Source organism: Homalodisca vitripennis, chromosome 4 (assembly GCF_021130785.1).
Source record: "Homalodisca vitripennis isolate AUS2020 chromosome 4, UT_GWSS_2.1, whole genome shotgun sequence".
In the NCBI taxonomy this organism is placed as follows: domain Eukaryota; kingdom Metazoa; phylum Arthropoda; class Insecta; order Hemiptera; family Cicadellidae; genus Homalodisca; species Homalodisca vitripennis.
In genome coordinates, this window is record NC_060210.1 from 46,335,723 (window position 1) to 46,355,965 (window position 20,243).

Consider the following 20,243-nt stretch of genomic DNA (forward strand, 5'->3'; position numbering starts at 1 on the left):
TCTCTACTTTATACAGCTATTCTGAAGAAACTATTTTGTACCAGTACTCATGTATATATGAGCGGTACTCTCAAAATACTTCCAAAAGTAGGAACATTTTAAAGTGATTTCATTGATCTATTTTCAATGATCAAAAGTACCCTTATACCTTTATTAGTAGTAATCTCTAGAAATTATACTGCAAAATAATAGAAACGTAAGATTTCAATCTTATTTTAATAAGCAAGGTAAATTGTCCTCAAATACTCAAGAAGTTAGCAAATGTGTGAAGTGTAAAGATAGGCCATAAAATAAAGAATTGTTTTGAGAGAAACTACTACGCGTACCAATATATGTACGCAATGTTATCGTGTTATCCTGTTGTCAAAAAGTTTTACAGAAATCAACAAATTTGTAAGGTGGAAAGATTCCTATGTACACAATGTGCAGAGTTATTTGATCCAATCTCGTTTTTACGGTGGTTGTGAAGATAACAGGACTTATTATGACATGTTTCTTCATGCGGGTCTTAACGCTCTGCTATGATTAGTTTGTTTTAACCTATACTGTAATTATGTGTTGCATTAGTTGTTCACCTGAGGAAGAAATCAGATTGCAGAACTCGAAACTTAGTGAAACTTACATATTGTAGAACCAAACAATGGCAAATTCCCAAAAGATCCTGTTATTTTCAAGTAGTATACTTTTCTGTCAAAAAATAAACTATTCTGCAACAGGGAAGTAACATACTACAGAGAAGGTCATTGCTATTATAACATCACTTTTAAGTTTAGTTAAGAGTTAACAGTTATAAAATATTAATTTGAAAAAAGGAGTGAAAATATAAAACATATTTTTGGTTAAATCTGTTTGGTTTTATTTTACACTTATATGTGTTACTAGCATAGGTCAACATTAAAACTTTATATTTTGTAAATTTAAATATAATGCTTTATTTTGTAATTGTACTGCATAACCTTAAATCATGGTACAAGTCCACTAGTTTTTTGGCTGTATATTACATACAGAGAGAGCTGATATTATAAATATCTTAAGAAAATATGTAATATACTGTATTAACCTTTAACAAATTTTATTTTCTAATGTATTGATGGCATTGCTCATAGTCTAACTAAAACACAACTTCAAACACGTATCGAAGAATATAAGTATTAAGATTAATTTACAAATTTCCTTCACTTTTACACACTTATAGTACGTTATTTTCTTAATATACAGTATATCTAAAAATAGAGAATATGTACATTTAAGAAATGTAAACTGTTGAAATAAGTCGAACAATTATTTTATTAATAAAATTAATTTTCGGCTATGAATTAACAATCACAGTAAACCTATAAGGATTTAATAATCTCGGTAAGGGGAAGGAGAAGGATACCTTAACAGGTTAATTTACCACGCTAGGCGATAAAGCCTTATAAGGCATGTAACTGATATTTTACGGATTCTAATAGAAGTAATAATCACGAGACAACAGAAAATGTTTTTCGTTGATGATTGACAACCGATACCCATCACAGAATAAGCAGAAACATCTCCACACTTTAGTACCTCTGTAATGTTTTACCAAATGGCATAACATTGGTAAACTTGTGGATTTGGGAATAATTAAGGAATAATCCAGTATTAACTTAACGTAATGAAGTTAAATATCAACTCTGTATGCTTTAGACGACTGCAACAAAACTGTACGGTGCGAATTTACGTAGTTGGATGAGTTTAAATTAAACTGTTCTTCGTAGACTATTGGATTATCGAATATTCCAATGAAAGCCATGTATGTTCCAATCGGTTCCAAGTATCTGAGGATTACAAAACTTTAAATTAAAAACTCGAAGTTTAATTGCGTTCTGCTGTGAAATAAAGTTACAATCGTTATTGGAATTCTATAAGGAATTATAAGACTCAATTTGAATTGACGCAAAGAAAGAATAGGTATTTTGCATAAAACTTCTCGATGTTTTTACGTAAGAATTGAGTTTTGTTTGCTCAAGCACTTAGTTCAAAGTTAGAAGACAAGTAACGATTGAGTTTCTAGGGAACAGAAACTACCGTTACATGTGAACGGTCCTAAAATACTTTCTAGACCGCGAACGTGAGACAATGGTGGCGGAAAACTTGTTTGATATTTTACTAAAGTTATTTTTCATTTGAAGTAATTTTTACCTATAGCCTAATTAAGAAAACCGAATTGTACGTTTAGTATTTAAGTACAGTATCTGCACAGTAGGCCGTTCATTTCCCCAATTTGTTTTTATAACATAATATTACAACATGATATTTACTAAGGAAGTAATATGTGAAACTCTTCTTGTTTCCTCCGATACAAGACCGTTGTATTCCTCTCGACATCATTCTTGTGTGTAGATCTGTAAAAAAACGTTCTTCTTGATTAACAATTCTACTTACCTTCACTTTAGGACCATTTGCAACAACATATACATAATTTACGACATATCATATGTAAAATATTTTCCCACAAAGACCTATCACATTCTATTACATTGTATGATGGAATACAAAAGATATATGCAAGTTTCTGCTAGGACTGCTAGTAAATGGTATGTACTAGACTGTAGTAAACCACTCGTAAAAGTTTAACCCTTAATAACAACTGTCCGGCACACTCTCGCGGGACCTACAAGTTTCAAAGAAATACATTTCCTGTGCCAGACTGGTGGAATTAATTTAGGCAATTCAAAACTATTTGGATGTACATTTCAAATAAACAAATAATGCATGAAAAAGTTAAACTAAAAAGTTCAGTTCTCTAAATCTCTCTAAAACGTTACATTGCCAATAAATGAAAACTTAAAATATTTATTTCTTTTTGATTTTAAAATTTATTTATTCATAACTATAACTCTTGAAAGGTTTTTGGGTAAAATAAATGTTTGGAATCAATAAGGTTTTTATTCAAACCAAAATTTACAAGCAATCTGGAAACACTTGGTCTACAAAATTCACTTACTTGTTCGTAAACAAAGCGGAGAGGTTGAGGAAGGCAAGGGCACTTACTCACTCTTCCATATTTTCCATTATCAGAAGACGAGAGGGTTGTTTATGTCACTAGGAGCCATAATTTAATATCGGTATTCGCCTTTCTGAAATGAAATAGGTTGTCCATTACTGGTTTGGTATTAGGGTTTGTATTATACTACTAAATATTTCTTGTAATTTGTTTCTAAACCTAATATTTCTGACATACTAATGTTTGTTAATAGTTTAAATTATACCAAAAATACTACTACAAATTTACAAGATAAAATTAACTATATCGTTCATATTTGTTTATGTAGTTATATTTGTACTAATTCTCACTCAATTGGGTGGCAAATTTCTTTTCTGTCTACAGTCTTTCCGTCTGCCCGCAAGACATTCCGAGAGCGATATGACCTACAGAGTAGAAGTTATGTATAATTGGTTACTACTAGAGGCCTGGTATCATTTATCTTCTTTTGTTTGGTTTTTTTTATATCTCATTATTTAATATAATTATGCTCTTGACATTGTGCATGTTACTTCATTTGTACATAAGGAACATCTTGTCTAGTGGTGGTGAATGACCTCTGTATGTGAGTTGCGTGAGTGTTGTAAATATATGCAGGGCAGGATATCTCCAGAAATATGAGTATTAATATAAGCTATAGACCTGAAATTTTACATGCAACTTCAGCGAAGCCTTTCACACAAGATTTTGTGCGGCTTACTCATACATAATTTAATACTTAACTCTTAAATAATCTACAAAGTGTCTTCAATTACTCAGAGTGTTTAGCATAGGGAATTGAATATTTTTAATTTCAATTTAAAATTTACTTTAAGATAAAACTTTTATAGTGGTTTTCCTGTATATATCGTTTGTTTATATTATACGTTTAACCCAAACGGTTAAAGTTCAAATTATATAGCCTAATTTTGAATATAGCAAATGTTTGCCAAAAACATCTACTAAGGAAAAACGGTTAGGATATACTTAAAGGTTAACTATATTCGAAGGTTATATCTATGTACTGAAATCCTTCATAATTCTATTTGCCTATTGTGTTTAGACTAGATAAAAATATCTCACTGACGTGAGTGCCCGGCTTTTGAGAGGAAGTATCGTTTTCATTTAGTTGTCAAGTCTAAGTAAGAGTGACATATTTATTAAACTTATCTTTGAACATATAAGTTACATAGGAGACTAGGTGTTCTGAGGTTAGGGTTGTATTTCACCTTATCCTGGGAGCTGACGGTAAGGGTGCGCTGTGTAAATTTGATTATATTCTTTTAAATATCTGCTATTTGGCCTCTCACTCCTCACATGGCAGTCCGACCTCCCAGTTTTGCCGTGCCTCAATTTATAGCTTTGCCTGACTTTTTTCCTCAGTAAGTAGTGCAACTAAAGCTATTATTCACGTTCTGCCACGAGAACTCTTCATGGTGGGTTAATATTTTTGTGATTATTGTTTCATACAAATATTTTCCTAATCGTATGCACAATATTTAGCTTACTGAACAACTAATTGAATACTAATAATATAATATAAAAGTGCTTTATTAAACCATTTGTTGTCTTTGGAACATTGTAAACATATTTACAAATATGAACTTTAATACTTAAATTAAACGCATAAAATGTCTCTTGTTCCACAATGAGGTGCCACGCATAAGCCATGGTCAATGACCGTCGGCTGGTTGGCAAGAAACAATACCACGAATTATATACAGTACTCCACTTAAACTCAAAATCTATATGTATATAACATAAATAATAACAATAATACAACAATAAGCAAATAACATAAATTAGTGCCGTGATGAAAATAACAAATAATAGTATACTTTACGTCTTATTATTTAAAGCTAATTATGAAAATTAATCAGAGATATATAAATCCATGCAACATATAAAATATACAATTTTACACAAACACATAATATTCACTTGCTTATGCTTCTCGTAAACATCTATATACTATAATAAATTATGCAATCAAATGCAAAAGGTTGCAATGAACCCTTTTTTCCCGTTTATTAACTATTTATTTTAGATATTAAAAGTTAAATTCGTACATTAAACCCCAACGGAATCCTAATAATATTTAAATTCTAAAGTGTGTTTGTTCCATTTGCTTTCACGCGTAAACTATTTAACCAATTGTACTGAAATTTTCCATGGATATTCTGGGTCCATGGTATGAATATAGGCCTACAGCTTTGATCCAAGAAAACCAATTCAGTACATCAAACACGTAAATAAATACACGGTCAAGAGTCGGTTAAAACATTATCAAGTACAACACCGAGGCTGTTGCTGCCTCTCACTATATTTGTATAACCTCGTGTATATTAGGCCACTATGTGCAAACGGTTTGTTGACTCTCGACGTTGATTATTCAGGGTAAGCTGGCTAACAATGGAGCTTTGTATCGGATTGTACTGTAACTTTAAATGGTTTATACAACTTTATTTGTAGTTAAACAATAATACCTTCATTACAATTTATCTACTCGAACAACAGGATAAGCTAGCAAGCAATGGAGCTTTGTATCGGATTGTACTGTAACTTTAAATGGTTTATACAATTTTATTTGTAGTTAAACAATAATACCTTCATTACAATTTATCTACTCGAACAACAGGATAAGCTAGCAAGCAATGGAGCTTTGTATCGGATTGTACTGTAACTTTAAATGGTTTATACAACTTTAATTGTAGTTAAACAATAATACCTTCATTACAATTTATCTACTCGCACAACAGGATAAGCTAGCAAGCAATGGAGCTTTGTTTCGGATTTTACTGTAACTTTAAATGGTTTATACAACTTTAATTGTAGCTAAACAATAATACCTTCATTACAATTTATCTACTCGCACAACAGGATAAGCTGGCAAGCAATGGAGCTTTGTCTCGGATTGTACTGTAACTTTAAACGGTTTATACAACTTTAATTGTAGTTAAACAATAATACCTTCATTACAATTTATCTACTCGAACAACAGGATAAGCTAGCAAGCAATGGAGCTTTGTATCGGATTGTACTGTAACTTTAAATGGTTTATACAACTTTAATTGTAGTTAAACAATAATACTTTCATTACAATTTATCTACTCGCACAACAGGATAAGCTAGCAAGCAATGGAGCTTTGTTTCGGATTTTACTGTAACTTTAAATGGTTTATACAACTTTAATTGTAGCTAAACAATAATACCTTCATTACAATTTATCTACTCGCACAACAGGATAAGCTGGCAAGCAATGGAGCTTTGTATCGGATTGTACTGTAACTTTAAATGGTTTATACAACTTTAATTGTAGTTAAACAATAATACCTTCATTACAATTTATCTACTCGCACAACAGGATAAGCTAGCAAGCAATGGAGCTTTGTTTCGGATTTTACTGTAACTTTAAATGGTTTATACAACTTTAATTGTAGCTAAACAATAATACCTTCATTACAATTTATCTACTCGCACAACAGGATAAGCTGGCAAGCAATGGAGCTTTGTCTCGGATTGTACTGTAACTTTAAACGGTTTATACAACTTTATTTGTAGCTAAACAATAATACTTTCATTACAATTTATAGACTTGAACAGCAGGGTTGCGATGTTTTCCTGTGCTGCAGAATTTCTCAATTATTATTAACATTTATTTATACATAATATTCATAAATTCAGTTTCTATTGCAATTATGTATATTTATTTATACAGGGTGTCCCGATCTCTCTACCAACCTTTACAGATATGATATGACAATATATGATATTAGTGTGTTGGGGGGGAGGTGCTGGGGTTTGTATGTAGTGGATATGCGTGAGCACGAGCGCTAGTTAGTGTTAAAAACATTATTCCTGTTTGCAGCTGTCTGAAAAATAACAGGGATTGTTATTTTATAAGTTGTTTGGATCACATTTTATAAATCAGGCAGTACTAATAAAGTTATAATGTTTAATTTTCTACAAATCCCAATTCTGGACTTTTATATTAAAACTAAATATTTTTATCCCAAATAAAATTGATAGGTCCACGTTTTATTTCTTGGCATAATATGCAAGTAAACGATTTGTGAAAACTTATATCAGTTAATGTTAACATAATATTATGTATTTTCTATGTTATTGTAAGGATTACAAATTTTCACACACAACATGTATAAAATAATAGTGAAGAATAGTTTACAAATTGGATTCAATATAGTAATTATTAAGGAGACCAAATCACCAAAAATAAATTTGTATTACACCATATTTTATTTATCGCTGTACTCAACTGAAAATCACTTAGTCATAATCGTATTGCTTATAAATATAGGTAATATGTCACAAGTTTTATTACATTTTACTATTATTTCAAGGGATGTTCAACTTCATTATACGGTCTACCAGTACACGTGGCAATAATAAAAATAATACTAATAAAATAATACCTCAAGAATTGGAATAATAAGAGTTGCTGCTAAAAGTTTATATAATTTCCCGCTTGGTAGGGTTTTACTATAATCATTCATAATTATGCTAAAACTCTCCCGCTTTAATAACACTATTTGTTCTTAAGATATCATATTAGAATGTTACTACTTTTTAAATAGCTATACTTACTTCAATATTTTTATGCAATTACAACATTTAAGATTAAATTGTAATATAGTAAAAACTTATTTCTGTGCTCCGTAATCTTTGCTAACTATATTTCAAATAAAATATTTTCCAATAGAAATGTATAATATAATCATATGAGTAATGAATTAGAAATTGTTATAAAATAATTATCAAAAACACTGGAAAATAGAGTATTCTAAAGTGTAGTAGCACAGGTACTTGCTGTTGTTTATAAAGATGGTGGCGATGTAAATCCAATTTAAAGCTATTACATTATTATTAACTGTCAAATATGTTCCTAAAAGTGACGTTATATTTTGTTTCAATGTCGTTGCACAAATATTTTCCGCTCAAAAAGGAACTCTCAAACTGCTCAAAGATTGGTAGGTGAAGTTAAAACATGACTTCCTGGGACTTAAACCACAAAGAAATTTCATACTTTACCCCCCCCCCTCTTCTGATGTATGTGGGATATTTTAGAAAGTTTAAGTCAATTTAAAATACATTTGTCATATAAATACTTCTATACTTTTATTTCTTGGTCACCTTCACAAAATCAAGTGAACAATTTTCCTACGTACTTGAGTTTCCATAATTATAGAGAATTGTAAATAAAATTGAAAGGAGAATCGAAAACCCAATTTAAGTTTAATTAAGTAATTTTTACGTTTGCATTAAAATATCTTTTCAAGTATTGAACCGAATAAACAGTAAATGGATTTAAACATAAATTCTATTAATTTAATGTTCTAGTTTTATAACGTTTAGTATTATATTATTTTTTTTATTAATTTGGGGAGATAAATAATTAGTTATTTACAATCGACGGAAGTCTCACACAAATGCATTAACATAGAGTTTTGCAAATCATATAAAAACGGAACATGACTCATGGCTTACAAAAATTGGATGGCCGAGAAGGAAAGCATATAAATATGTGTAGTGAGCCGCTGTCGGTAGAAAACGGCTGACTGCACACGGTGTGTGTTGCACCAGAGGTAATGTGGTGAATTTTCTAAAGCTTGATGTAAAATATACGCAGACTACTACGTATGTATTTTAATGTTACAAATATACGTATATGCGGTATGATAGACGTATTTCATTTAACGTAATGGGTAAATGCGACATTGGTTGAACCGAGGGACGAGTAAAATATACTGGAACTACTTGATCAAATATTTTTCCACCCGAATTCTCAAAATCCTGTCTCCATTTTCCATGGGGGAGGTTTACGAATAATTCTTTCCCTGACGAAGAGTGTCCTTGGTGAGTACCACCTTCTTCTTGCTTTGGTCCTGCAATACGCTGAAGCAACAATCTCTAGGTAAAAGAAACTTCTCCCACTCTATCGACCGAACACACTGGTCTGTCACTGGAAAGTAGTACCATTTTGTTTTCGGTTAGATTTTTTTAATAACAACTAATACCAAATAAACAATTTTAATATAATATCCATGGATACTTATTATAAATGTAGTAAAAGAGGATTACTTTCTAATTAAAACTTCAATGTCTTTGTGTGGAGCTTTATAAATGGAGTATTGAATAATGTAAGAGAAATATGAGAGAATAGCGGCATTAAGCAATATTTTTTCTCAATTGTAATCTATTAAGATTATTAACGTGCTGGAGTTTAATTTATTTTCGTAGCCATTTTAAAATCTGAAATGCTTATAACTCTCGAGAAATAATACAAAAATATTTACATATTTTCCTGTCTTTTGGTTAGATAATATTAAAAGGCAGTTAAATTTTTTAATATTTTAAAAACTAACCTAGTAAAGAAATTGCACTTACTTGCAAACAGTTTTTGGTTAGGATTTGTCTAGTTTTAAAGATAATTTTGGTCACATTTCTTTAAGATACCTTTTATGAAGACAATAAAATAGAAAAATAAATGTATTATTTAACAAGGAGTGGTAGGAATTACAAGTGCAACTTTGTGACATCCAAAGAAACACGGTTTAAAATAAGGAAGTGAGCCTTTTACAGTAGATACATGAAAAATGGTTGGCGGACGTGCCTTTTTATTTATAAAAATTGTAATTTCTTGAAACAAAATTATTTTTTTTAACGAAATTTTATTTTTTGTTGTATTTTGTTCAAAAATTAAGTATCCTTCTGTTATTACTGAATAAAATGCTTGTCCATCCCTGAAGTTATAATTCAAACTCAACAAACACATATAAATCTCTTACTTATAATTAATTACAGAAATTCTTCGAGGAGTGGTTAAAAACATGATTCTAATTTTTGTCTTCAGGGAATTTATCTTAGATGGCTGCGAATGTAAAATAAATAATATTTTCCCAGCCAAAACTATTGGTCTGTATTAGCTACTCCCGAGGTACTCGACCGTGATCGTTCTCGAGTTTTGCTTCCTCCGAAACTGTATTGCTAAATAAATAAGTTCGGACATTCAAATATGAGTTTAAATTTAAAATTGCCCGTCTATCAAAATAAAGAGAAACCTCGTTGGGTTATTGAACAAATACAGAGTTTTGTAATACGATTATGTCCGGTTACAGAGTATCTCTGAGGCTACAGACTAAATGTGATTTTCTGTCCTCGGTTGAGCGGCGAGCAGCGCTCGTCGTATAAATGTAGTAAAAGAGGATTACTTTCTAATTAAAACTTCAATGTCTTTGTGTGGAGCTTTATAAATGGAGTATTGAATAATGTAAGAGAAATATGAGAGAATAGCGGCATTAAGCAATATTTTTTCTCAATTGTAATAAATCATTACGACGTAATAAATAAATGTAGTGTGATACGGAAACATTTATATCGAATTCTTGATTAATAACTAACCTTCGCGAGGTGTGAAACACCTGAAGTTAATTTTTCTGAAATATTGTAACATAAATTAATGTTACAATATTTAAGTTAATGTTTTAATTATGTAAAATGCTTATTGTAAAGGCGCAATCGCATTTTTACTGTTTATTGCCAGCTGAATTTATTATTATATGACTTCAATCACTATGAAAGGTCAATTAACACTCTGTTTCTTGGAAAAAATATCAACTAACATGTCAATTTTAATTAAGTTGACGATATAAAGATATAAAGAAACTCACAATTATGACGTAATTTCTTTAATATTAGATATGATTTTCTTTTAAGAAGAACAATACTGACTCGCATTTGCAGCTGAAACATAATACGACATTATTTTTATAAATTATAAGTATAAAACCTAATGAAAGACGATACTATCCTAAACCGACTTCAATACTTGATCTTAAATCAAGGAACTAAAAATTAAAATATAATTTTTATTTGACAAAATGAAAGAGATTCAAAGCAAGTATCACGCAAATTTTAAGGGACACCTGTATTAGATCAATAATTCTATAGTTACACATTGCTAACTATTGCCTCTTAGTACAGCTCTTCAAAATATAATATACAATGTTTCATAAGAAATAAAAGAAGACCTAAAGTTTAGAACTTTACATTATGGTAATTGATAAATTCAACAGTTGAATAAGTACGCTCTATTGGCAATTATGCTCTATTAATGAATAATATATATTATTATACTACGTTTTTATGTTTTTAAGACTTTTCCTTTATGAAAGTATGATTCGTAAGTATATGTAAGTTAATCTGCCTAGTCATTCAATGCCATTATTAAATTCATAACGCTATGTCCTAAAAAAGCTATATCGTTTTAAAAATACTAAACACTTACTGCAATACTATACTTACTACGTTCTACCTTCGAATTGCATCTTTTTCTATCACATAACTATTTTTTAACACATTTAAAATATTTTTCCGCCCTCAAAAATTATGAGGTATTGTTTTTAAACTTATTTTATTTTGTCCAATTAAAATTATTTGTTACTTTTTAGTTCCACATTTAGTACAAATACTAAGATCGGTTTATTTTTATTTTATAATTGTATTATTTTTAATGTTTAGTTGTGTTTTCTCTCCTATAATTAGGAATACAGGTGAGGATGTTCAGGGACAACACAACATTTGGTGACTCCATTTAGTAGATATGATATTTTGTAGGAAAACGTGCTGATCCTTAATCGGGCAATAATTTAATCAAGGGTAAAAGATTAGCTTATTCTGTAATGCTGTACCAAAATACATTTTGGGTTTTATGACGTAAATGGTAATAATACCTAGAAAAGTATATCTCAGCAACAAATAACAGTTCATTGCTCTTTGTCATGTTTCAAAGGCATCTTGGAGAAATCCTGAATCAAGTAGAAATATTTCCCAATTGTGTGTTGGGTGAGCTATGTTTATTTTTAAAGCGCAACTTTCGGACTCTCTCCTATTTTATTGCTCTTAGACAGATTCAACATTGCTTCTGATGGAAATTTCACTCAAACGATTAGAATGTATGAACGACAGTGTATTTCATAGCATTTGTGGGTTAATTTATGGTCATTAAAAAAAATAATCATCTCATTTCTCCGAGTTATAATTCAAATGATTTCTACTGGAATATTATTTGGAATACTAATGTAACCTGAGAAGCTTCCTATAGCAACTCTGAGGCGTAAAATGCATATTTTAAAAAGTGCAATGCCCGTACCCAATAGTACCTAATTGCTCCTACAGGAATTCCATATTTCCTCCAACAGGGAGGTTACTCAAACCATTATGAACAAAAATATGTTTCCTAGCATCTTAGAGGTAAGTTATGGTCATTCTAAGAAAATTCCATTTCGGAATATATTCCATCTCGTCACTCCATGTCATTTTTAATTTAAAGGACTCTGATGTAAACAAGGGGTCTTACTATAGTAACTCCGATGTAACTTATTCCCAACTCAATCCTAGCTCATCACTGAATGACAGATTTTATATATTACCTCTAATAGTAAAATTCTGAAGCCAAACACAAACATTGATGTTTTCTAGCTATTCTGACACAAAATCGTAGTAATTGTAAAAAACCGCTCCTCTACAAGTTCCTTAGTTTGGCTTCTCCATATGTTTTAATGGAAAATTTACAAAGCGATTTTGTGTTCCGATACGTCTCCAAGCTATAAAAACCTAAGTGAGACCATTCTAGATCAGACCTCTTTTGTATAAAAAAGTTTCATTTAAATTTTAATAAAATTGTACAAATTTAAGGACATACATAAAAACAGGTCAAACATAGTCCTCTTTTTTGAAGTCGGTTAAAATTGTAAAAGGCTGCTTAGCACGCATACATACGATCAGTTCCATTATATTCATTTCGTGGTATTTTTTCAGATAAATTAAACGCTTTAAATGGCAAATAAACTACTAAAGAGGAAACCGATTACAAGTGCCTCGACTACTAGATAATAATTAATTACTTGTCACCGGCATAATACCAGAGTACAACTACGTATGACAGCACGAGGTAGAAGCTTGTGTCTGCAATATGAATATTTATCGCATGCAGTCTCGGATATGACGGGGTGGGGTGCTAATAACAGTCACCGTCACTTACACTAGCCGGTGTCGCTGTGAACTATAACTTTGCTTCCATTACACTATTATAGTGGACGAAATAGTGCCTCAAGTTCCGTACGATGATTCAAGATCAATCAATATAAAGTTACAGTGAAGGTGATAACTACATGCAATATAGCTAGACTAGGCATCGTTGTATATTATTTTACAATCCCCAAAAGTTCGTTATCCGAAGCGTGATCGTGCTTTAAAAGCGAGAAGAAGCAACGCCAGGAAACTCAATCAAGCACTGAACAGCGATCTCTGGTGCGAGTTTTGAACTAGAATTTTAATATTCAAAATCAAAGCTGAGGGAAACCTAAATTGGGTTCACGAGACATGTTACAAGCCATACGAAATGATTATGTGTACTGTAAAAGTTGGTATATTAATTGTTTGAAATGCAATGTGGCATAATTTAATGATTAATAACAATACTAATTTTAAGTAATTATAGTTTATATCATTCCAGAGAGCGATGGGTTTACATTGATAAAACATTGAATGCTTATACATACTTCGTATTAAATATTGATATAGTATTACTTAAATACATACATTTATAACGGGAAATGAAATGGTAGAATGCTATTATATATAAAGAAAATGTTCAATTATGACTTGGAAATTGTTATTAAGCTGTTGCACAAAAATATAGTCCAATGGAATTTTTGCAATATAGACCACGTTAAAATCGAATTAAATTAAATATGTCTTTATTTATTTAAGGTAGTAAACAATATTAACAGGGTATTAAACTCTGCTTCTCTATAGATCATATTTGATCTATATTTGAAGCTCGAAATACTGAACCAGACAAAATTAACAACCAATCAGTCTAAAATTGTCCGAACAACATTGTCACGTTCATAAGTTAATAATCTGCTAATGATCGTAAACTATATTAATTAGTCGAAAATAGTACAAAACAATTATAACATATTTAACAAACAGCATTATAGTTTGGGCATAGCAATATTTATAAAAATTATTTCGTCAAAATAATAACAATCAACAGCTGGATCATTCAACTGGATATAATTAACTATCCAGTATGTAGCAAGTTTGTTTTAATTGTATAATATTGTCATCCTCCGTAGACTAATGGTTATAGTCTCGACTCTCTAACCGAAAGATTACGGGTTCAAATCCCGGGGAGGTCCAATCATGTATTTTGTACTTTTAAAATAAAAACCAGTGCACTTCGAAGCCGGCATAGCTGACGCTGAGGCTTAAATGAGATTTTAAAAAATTTATACTGAATAGGAAATTATTCGACAGCCGAGCTTTCAGTATTATGAGTATTGACAAGTATAATAGGTAAGAGGTTTTCTATATTTAGATAGAAACAGTTAATATTATTATAATAAATAAGAGAATTATGTGTTCAATAAAACTCTAAATACGATCATTTTTAAGCCTAAAATCGAAATTCTTATTTATTGAGACGAATGTTGCCGAAGCAAAGTTTAAGAATTAATAAGTAGTTAAATGAATTCTCAATCAAACTTCACACAATTTTCGACTTGAAATTAAATTTTTAAATAAGACTTCTCACTATATACCAATCAATGTCAGATATAAACTATCGAAGATATTAGCTTTGCCCAAATTTAATGCTGTCTCAATTATCCAACTTAGTAAACGAGGTTTGCACAACCTGTTAAATTTTGACTCGAGATACAGTCGTACCAGTTAATGCTCATCGGCTCTTAATCTACTTTGCAGATGAGCATTGGAGTTCCGATGAAAGTTCATTTACATTCATTTAGACGGGTGATGATCGTGCTCTCTAGTTCTAACAGGACAGGACGAAAGGTGTAATTGTTTGCTAGGTCAATGGAAAGACGCTTCTTCTACCGGAAAACAAATAATTAGTTGAGATACCAGTCCTACAATTAATCCCTTACATATAATAAACTGTTTTCTTAAAGAAAACATGCTATAAATTAAAGTTGCATTGCAACCTGTAAATACATTCATAAATGTGTCATTTTTTTAAACCTCTCAAATAAGGTGTTAGCGTATTGGATGTATGTGCATGAGTTATAAAGTTATTCAGAAGTTTTTCCCTCGTAATTTTGATTTATTCCTTATGTAGTATGCCGTGACATGTGAGATGATTCTAAATGGCGACCCTCATCTACGTTCGATCTGTAAGCGGTGTTAGATGACATTGCTATGTGGTTCCAACATTTAATGTGGCTTTCATTCAGTTTATTTCTCTTTTCTGAAGGCTTTTCACCAATCTTATGATTAGTGGGACGATATTTTACTAAAATTCTATTCAATGAACCATGTTACTTTAACATTTATCGCCAAAAGTTACGTATATGTCTCGTCGAATGATATTGCTCAGCGTCTCCTCCGGGTGAATATATAGGCTGCCCAAGTCATCAATGGGCAGCCTATTATGTAAGTCACTTTGCCATTGGCAATATTGTGACGTTGTTAGGGTGTTAGGGCTCTGAAGAACTTTTAGCGGGCGCGATGAAACAAGTATTTCAACACTGTAAATGGTACGTGGAATAAGGCAGTGAGATTTGCTGTCATCGATTATTATACCGGATTTTGTTTTCAATAAATCTCGATGTTACCTTCCAGATTAAGAGCCGGCGGAAAAGCTTCTTTACTTTTGCTCTTGATCTTTTTTGTGAGCCAAACTGAACTCTAAATCGGTTTCAGAAGGCAGCGCCAGCGGAGGAGTTATTTTTGTGCCGAGTTAGTGCAGTGTTTTGTTTCATTTCACGGTCGGCAAAGTTAAAACCAAGTGCGATTAGTCACCGCTTCCACATTCACCTTATAATCTGGTGCGTTTATTCTGCAAACCTAGGTGGGGACATTTCTATGAATCTATATTGGATAAAAAATACCCCTTTGGAACACCAGCAGTGTTCAAATATTTTTATATCAATAGTTATAAACGTATATCTTTTTAAAGTACAGTATTTTCAAAACCAGTGCTGTTTACCAGATAACAACTTAGATGTAGATGTAAACATTTTTAATACTTTAATTAACTCGGTGAAGTCACCAGTAAAAACTTTACACGATATCTCTAAAACTCAAACTGAAATATAGACTTGAAATTTTCCTTGAAACCTCATTTCCATTTGATCAATATCGACTTTATTTATGATGGATTTCTCACCACGGGGTATCTCGGGGAATACTCAAGCTATAAACTTTAAATTGTATAAATGTAGCAATTAATGCAACTATAGTTTGGCATGAAACTTCATTTTTACATGAGTAATATGTATTGCAATGGTTGTGCTTGTCCACTCATGGGATTTGGCTGAGTGTTAGTGAAGTCTAGCTCAGTGCATGTCGAAAACGAAGTATGCTACACACTTTTTCATAAGTACGAAACAGGTTTTTCATATTTTATACTGGCACAATTTGCCTTGTTTGTTAATTGTTTCTGTCTATCTATCTGCTTCAGCAGGCTGTTTCAAGAACACGTTGAACCGAAGACTTAATAAGCTGTATGAAGCATTATAAAATCTGTATTGCCAGATTAGGTTACAAAGTCAGATATCATAGAAGTACCCGTAATGTTCTTAGATTATAAATCTTCCACGTCATCTTTGAACCTTAAATACAACGGGAAATGTTAAAGAACATAATTTGTAAATGATCAGAGCTTTACCAAACTGTTTTCAGTGTTACTCTGCAATGCCTCATAGCTGAGTTAATACAATTCTACGTTCAGACTTTGAGCGGCTGTTGTATCTAAATGTAGAACATATTGTTGGAAATTAGTCGTATGGACTGTTCATTGCTTAAAAATGTCTTTACATTATAATGCGTAATAACCGAGATACACATTTTACACAGGTTCCAACCAGCACCATCCTCAACTGTTTAAACAAAATAGCAATTTTTACAGCAGTCACTTAAAGATTACTTTAATTGTTTCATATTGGCACTATGATTCTATGTACTTCTCATAATCTTAGATTTCATGCATGATGTGTATAAAAACCTATAAGAAGATTAATAATTCTAACATAGTTGTGAATTACATCGTTTTCATTTTTGTGTACGATGACTGATATTTGAGATATACATTCCATTCGAAATTTTAAACTAACACAGTGTCCTAATACAGTATGTAGAGTATTAAATTATGGACTTATACTATATAGTAATAACCTAAATTATAGTTATTATTAATACATTCCGGGACATGTATTAACTAAGTTATTTATAGTGACTACTGAATAGCCTGACAAATACCTACTTTACACATAAAATACTAGTAATTGGTGTTTTCAACCCGCCAACTACAGCCACGTCAGCTGCAGTTGCCAGATTGTGTTGGGCGATAACACGTGACAAAACCATCAGCTGTTTTTGACGGCAGCGATGGGAAATGTGTTATCCACACGTTTACATCTTTTATTTGTATTTAGTTACAATACCTGAAGTCTTAATGTTACAATACGTGCCCTACATACAGCCTAGTATAGTTAGTCTATGTATATTTTAGTTTATAAAAGCACATGTATAAACCACTTTGTATACTATTTGAAATGCATATTTAAAAATCAAGTTTAATATTTAATCGTATAGAGCGCTGTATAAATAAAGTGTTATAAGGTGTCGTGTTGTGTGTGTTTTTAATGGCAGCATGGCTAAAAGCTGTTATTCAAGTGAAAAATGAAAGTTCATACAAATTTACTTGTTAGGATAGTTTTGTTGTTCCTATTCCGTAATGTAATATAGGCATTTTCGGTCAGTTTTCCATTTCTGATAAAATTATCAATTTTAAACTATTATACACAGGGTGACAATTAAGTCTGGAACCTCTTTTTTAATTTTTGAACCACAATAGAAAGAAATACCAAAGTTCACACGTGCTTACTGGTGATAATGACGCACACATCTGCCCATCTACCGACCAGATAATCCCTTTGGGGGACGGTCCACAAGGAGTCAGACAAAATTCTTAAATAGCAGCATAGGTCAAGTTTGGTATCAAATTAAAGGTCTTACTTAGCAGAGTACAATGCCGCAAACCGGACTTCCAAAGGTGGATTAATTCAGTAGTTATAGCTATTTGAATTTTAAAACAATTGAACAATGTAAATTATTAAGTACTAGCGGGCCCGGCGCGCTTTGCTGCGCATTTCAATAATTTTTTGCAAAAGTTGCCCGCGGCTTCGCACGCAATTTCCCGTTGAAAACAGTACACTATATTCACTTATTCTTTTTCTATCACATTCTAAACATTGCTGAGATAATTGATAGTCGTTCCATCGTGAGCCTCTTGGGCGTATTATGAAGGTATGTACCATATTCCTGCCTCTATCTAGCTGTTACCCACGGCTTCGCACGCAAATCTTAAGAACCGAAGTCCTTATATTACTTAGTAAATTTTTTTTTTTACTATAATAAATTTTAGATTAAATTAGTTATATCTCCGATGCCACGATTGAGCTTGCTTTGTTGTCTCGATCGAGAGAATATGTACACACGGAGTTTTGAGAACCATACTTCTGTCAAAAAAAACAACTAAGGTTGATTTTATAACATTCTTTATATTTGTATCCAACGTAAGATAGTAATTATGATATCTGCATTACTCTTCTGATCAAGCATGAGCATGGTTTATATTAAATAAATATTGCAGTTAAAGGTGAATTTTTACGTCAAATTTGAATTGTATTATCTGGATAGTAAAGTCTATGTTTAACAGTGATTGCAAAAACAGTTTAAACAAAATTTGTCGTTTCTCTTAAGCTTACTCTATGCTTTAAAACTATAAGTGTAATATATGTTTACAAAGAACAGCTGATTAAAAATTTGAAAAGACGTTAACATATGTTTGCTGCAATGCATTTCTTATGGGTATTTCTGTAACCAGTGGGGCGGAATCCTGAATCGGGAAAGGGATGGGCATAGCTTATAAACCTTCTCCGTGGAAAAATACATATACGTACAAATTTTCATCATGATCGGTCCAATAGTTCACGATTCCATAAAGGACAAACATACAAACATTCATTTTTATTTATATAGATTACAAGTAAACACCAATTTTTAAGTACCTGTGATCAAAGTAAGTGTTCAAAATGTTCCCCTCCCAGATTGTCAGATGATTGTCTCATTTCATGACGTCTTTTTGCACAGACCTGTAGTTATTATAACATCATAATTTGTAAAGTGAAGCCATCAACCTAAAAATACTTCAAACAAAGCATCAACCCTAGTTCAAAGCAGAATATTTATAGGTATATAATTCAATTTATTAGATTTTTATATAGAGAAAACCACGTTATAAAATTAATCCACAAACTTTCCCGTCTTGGACAGAAAAACAAAGACTTTTACAGGTGAAATTTGTTGCGATCTTTATGTCCGGTTAAACTTCATATGTATTACGTTAAATACTCTTAAATCTATTCATAAGACAAGTGTGTAAAATTATTATTCTTATTAATCCAGACTTAAAACTTACATTAAACACACATTCACTATCTCCTGATTAAGGCAAGTCTATGGATAGTGGAGTGTTAAGGGAGTTTAAAAGACTAGTGAGGCGTAGACCAGAAGGATTTTCGAAATAATAATAGGCTTATGTGTCAACCAGGGACTCTAAGAATTTAAATTTCAGTACGATAGCTCCAGTAGTTTCTACGTGATTGAGTATCACCCACACGGGCAAACACTGTTAGACTGTTAAGTAGTAGTATGGAAGTAAGAGTTATTATTGGATAGTGAATTCATTGACAAGTATAAAAATTTAGCAAAGATATTACGCTTCGTTATATTTAAAATATGAATTTATCAAGAAAAAAACACAGTAGTATTTGTTAGTATTTTCACCGGTTTTAATCTACAATGAATAAATATAAAACTGTGTAATTCCTATTGTTAGATCCGGTCAGAAGGACCGAAAGGTATGTTAGGAGATCCGGCTTGGCGGACCGCAATTATATTCGAAGGACCAGTAAAATGCCTAATATTTAAAATCTAATACTTCGATAGCTGAGCAGGTGGAGCCCATACGTTGATTTTCTAAGAATAACTATTAGTCGAATGGGAAAAATAATAATACGAAATGAGATCACAAAACATAGTATTAGAAAAAAGGCACACAATTAAAGCAAAAATACAGGTGTTAAAATGATTTTCGTTTTCTATTAAAATGTCCAAAAATGTCCGAATTAGTTGAGGATTTTTA

General features: G+C 31.4%; 1 long non-coding RNA gene across 2 annotated transcripts in view; it reads right to left on the reverse strand.

Moving 5' to 3' along the window:
- Window positions 1-838: 838 nt before the first annotated feature.
- LOC124359275 overlaps window positions 839-20,243 on the reverse strand; it is a 29,239-nt gene continuing 9,834 nt past the window's right edge. For both annotated transcript variants that reach the window (XR_006922139.1, XR_006922138.1), the window contains exons 2-3: window positions 2,972-3,104; window positions 839-2,369 (exon numbers count right to left, since the gene is read on the reverse strand). This is a non-coding gene — a long non-coding RNA (uncharacterized LOC124359275). The remainder of the gene's footprint in view (window positions 2,370-2,971; window positions 3,105-20,243) is intronic.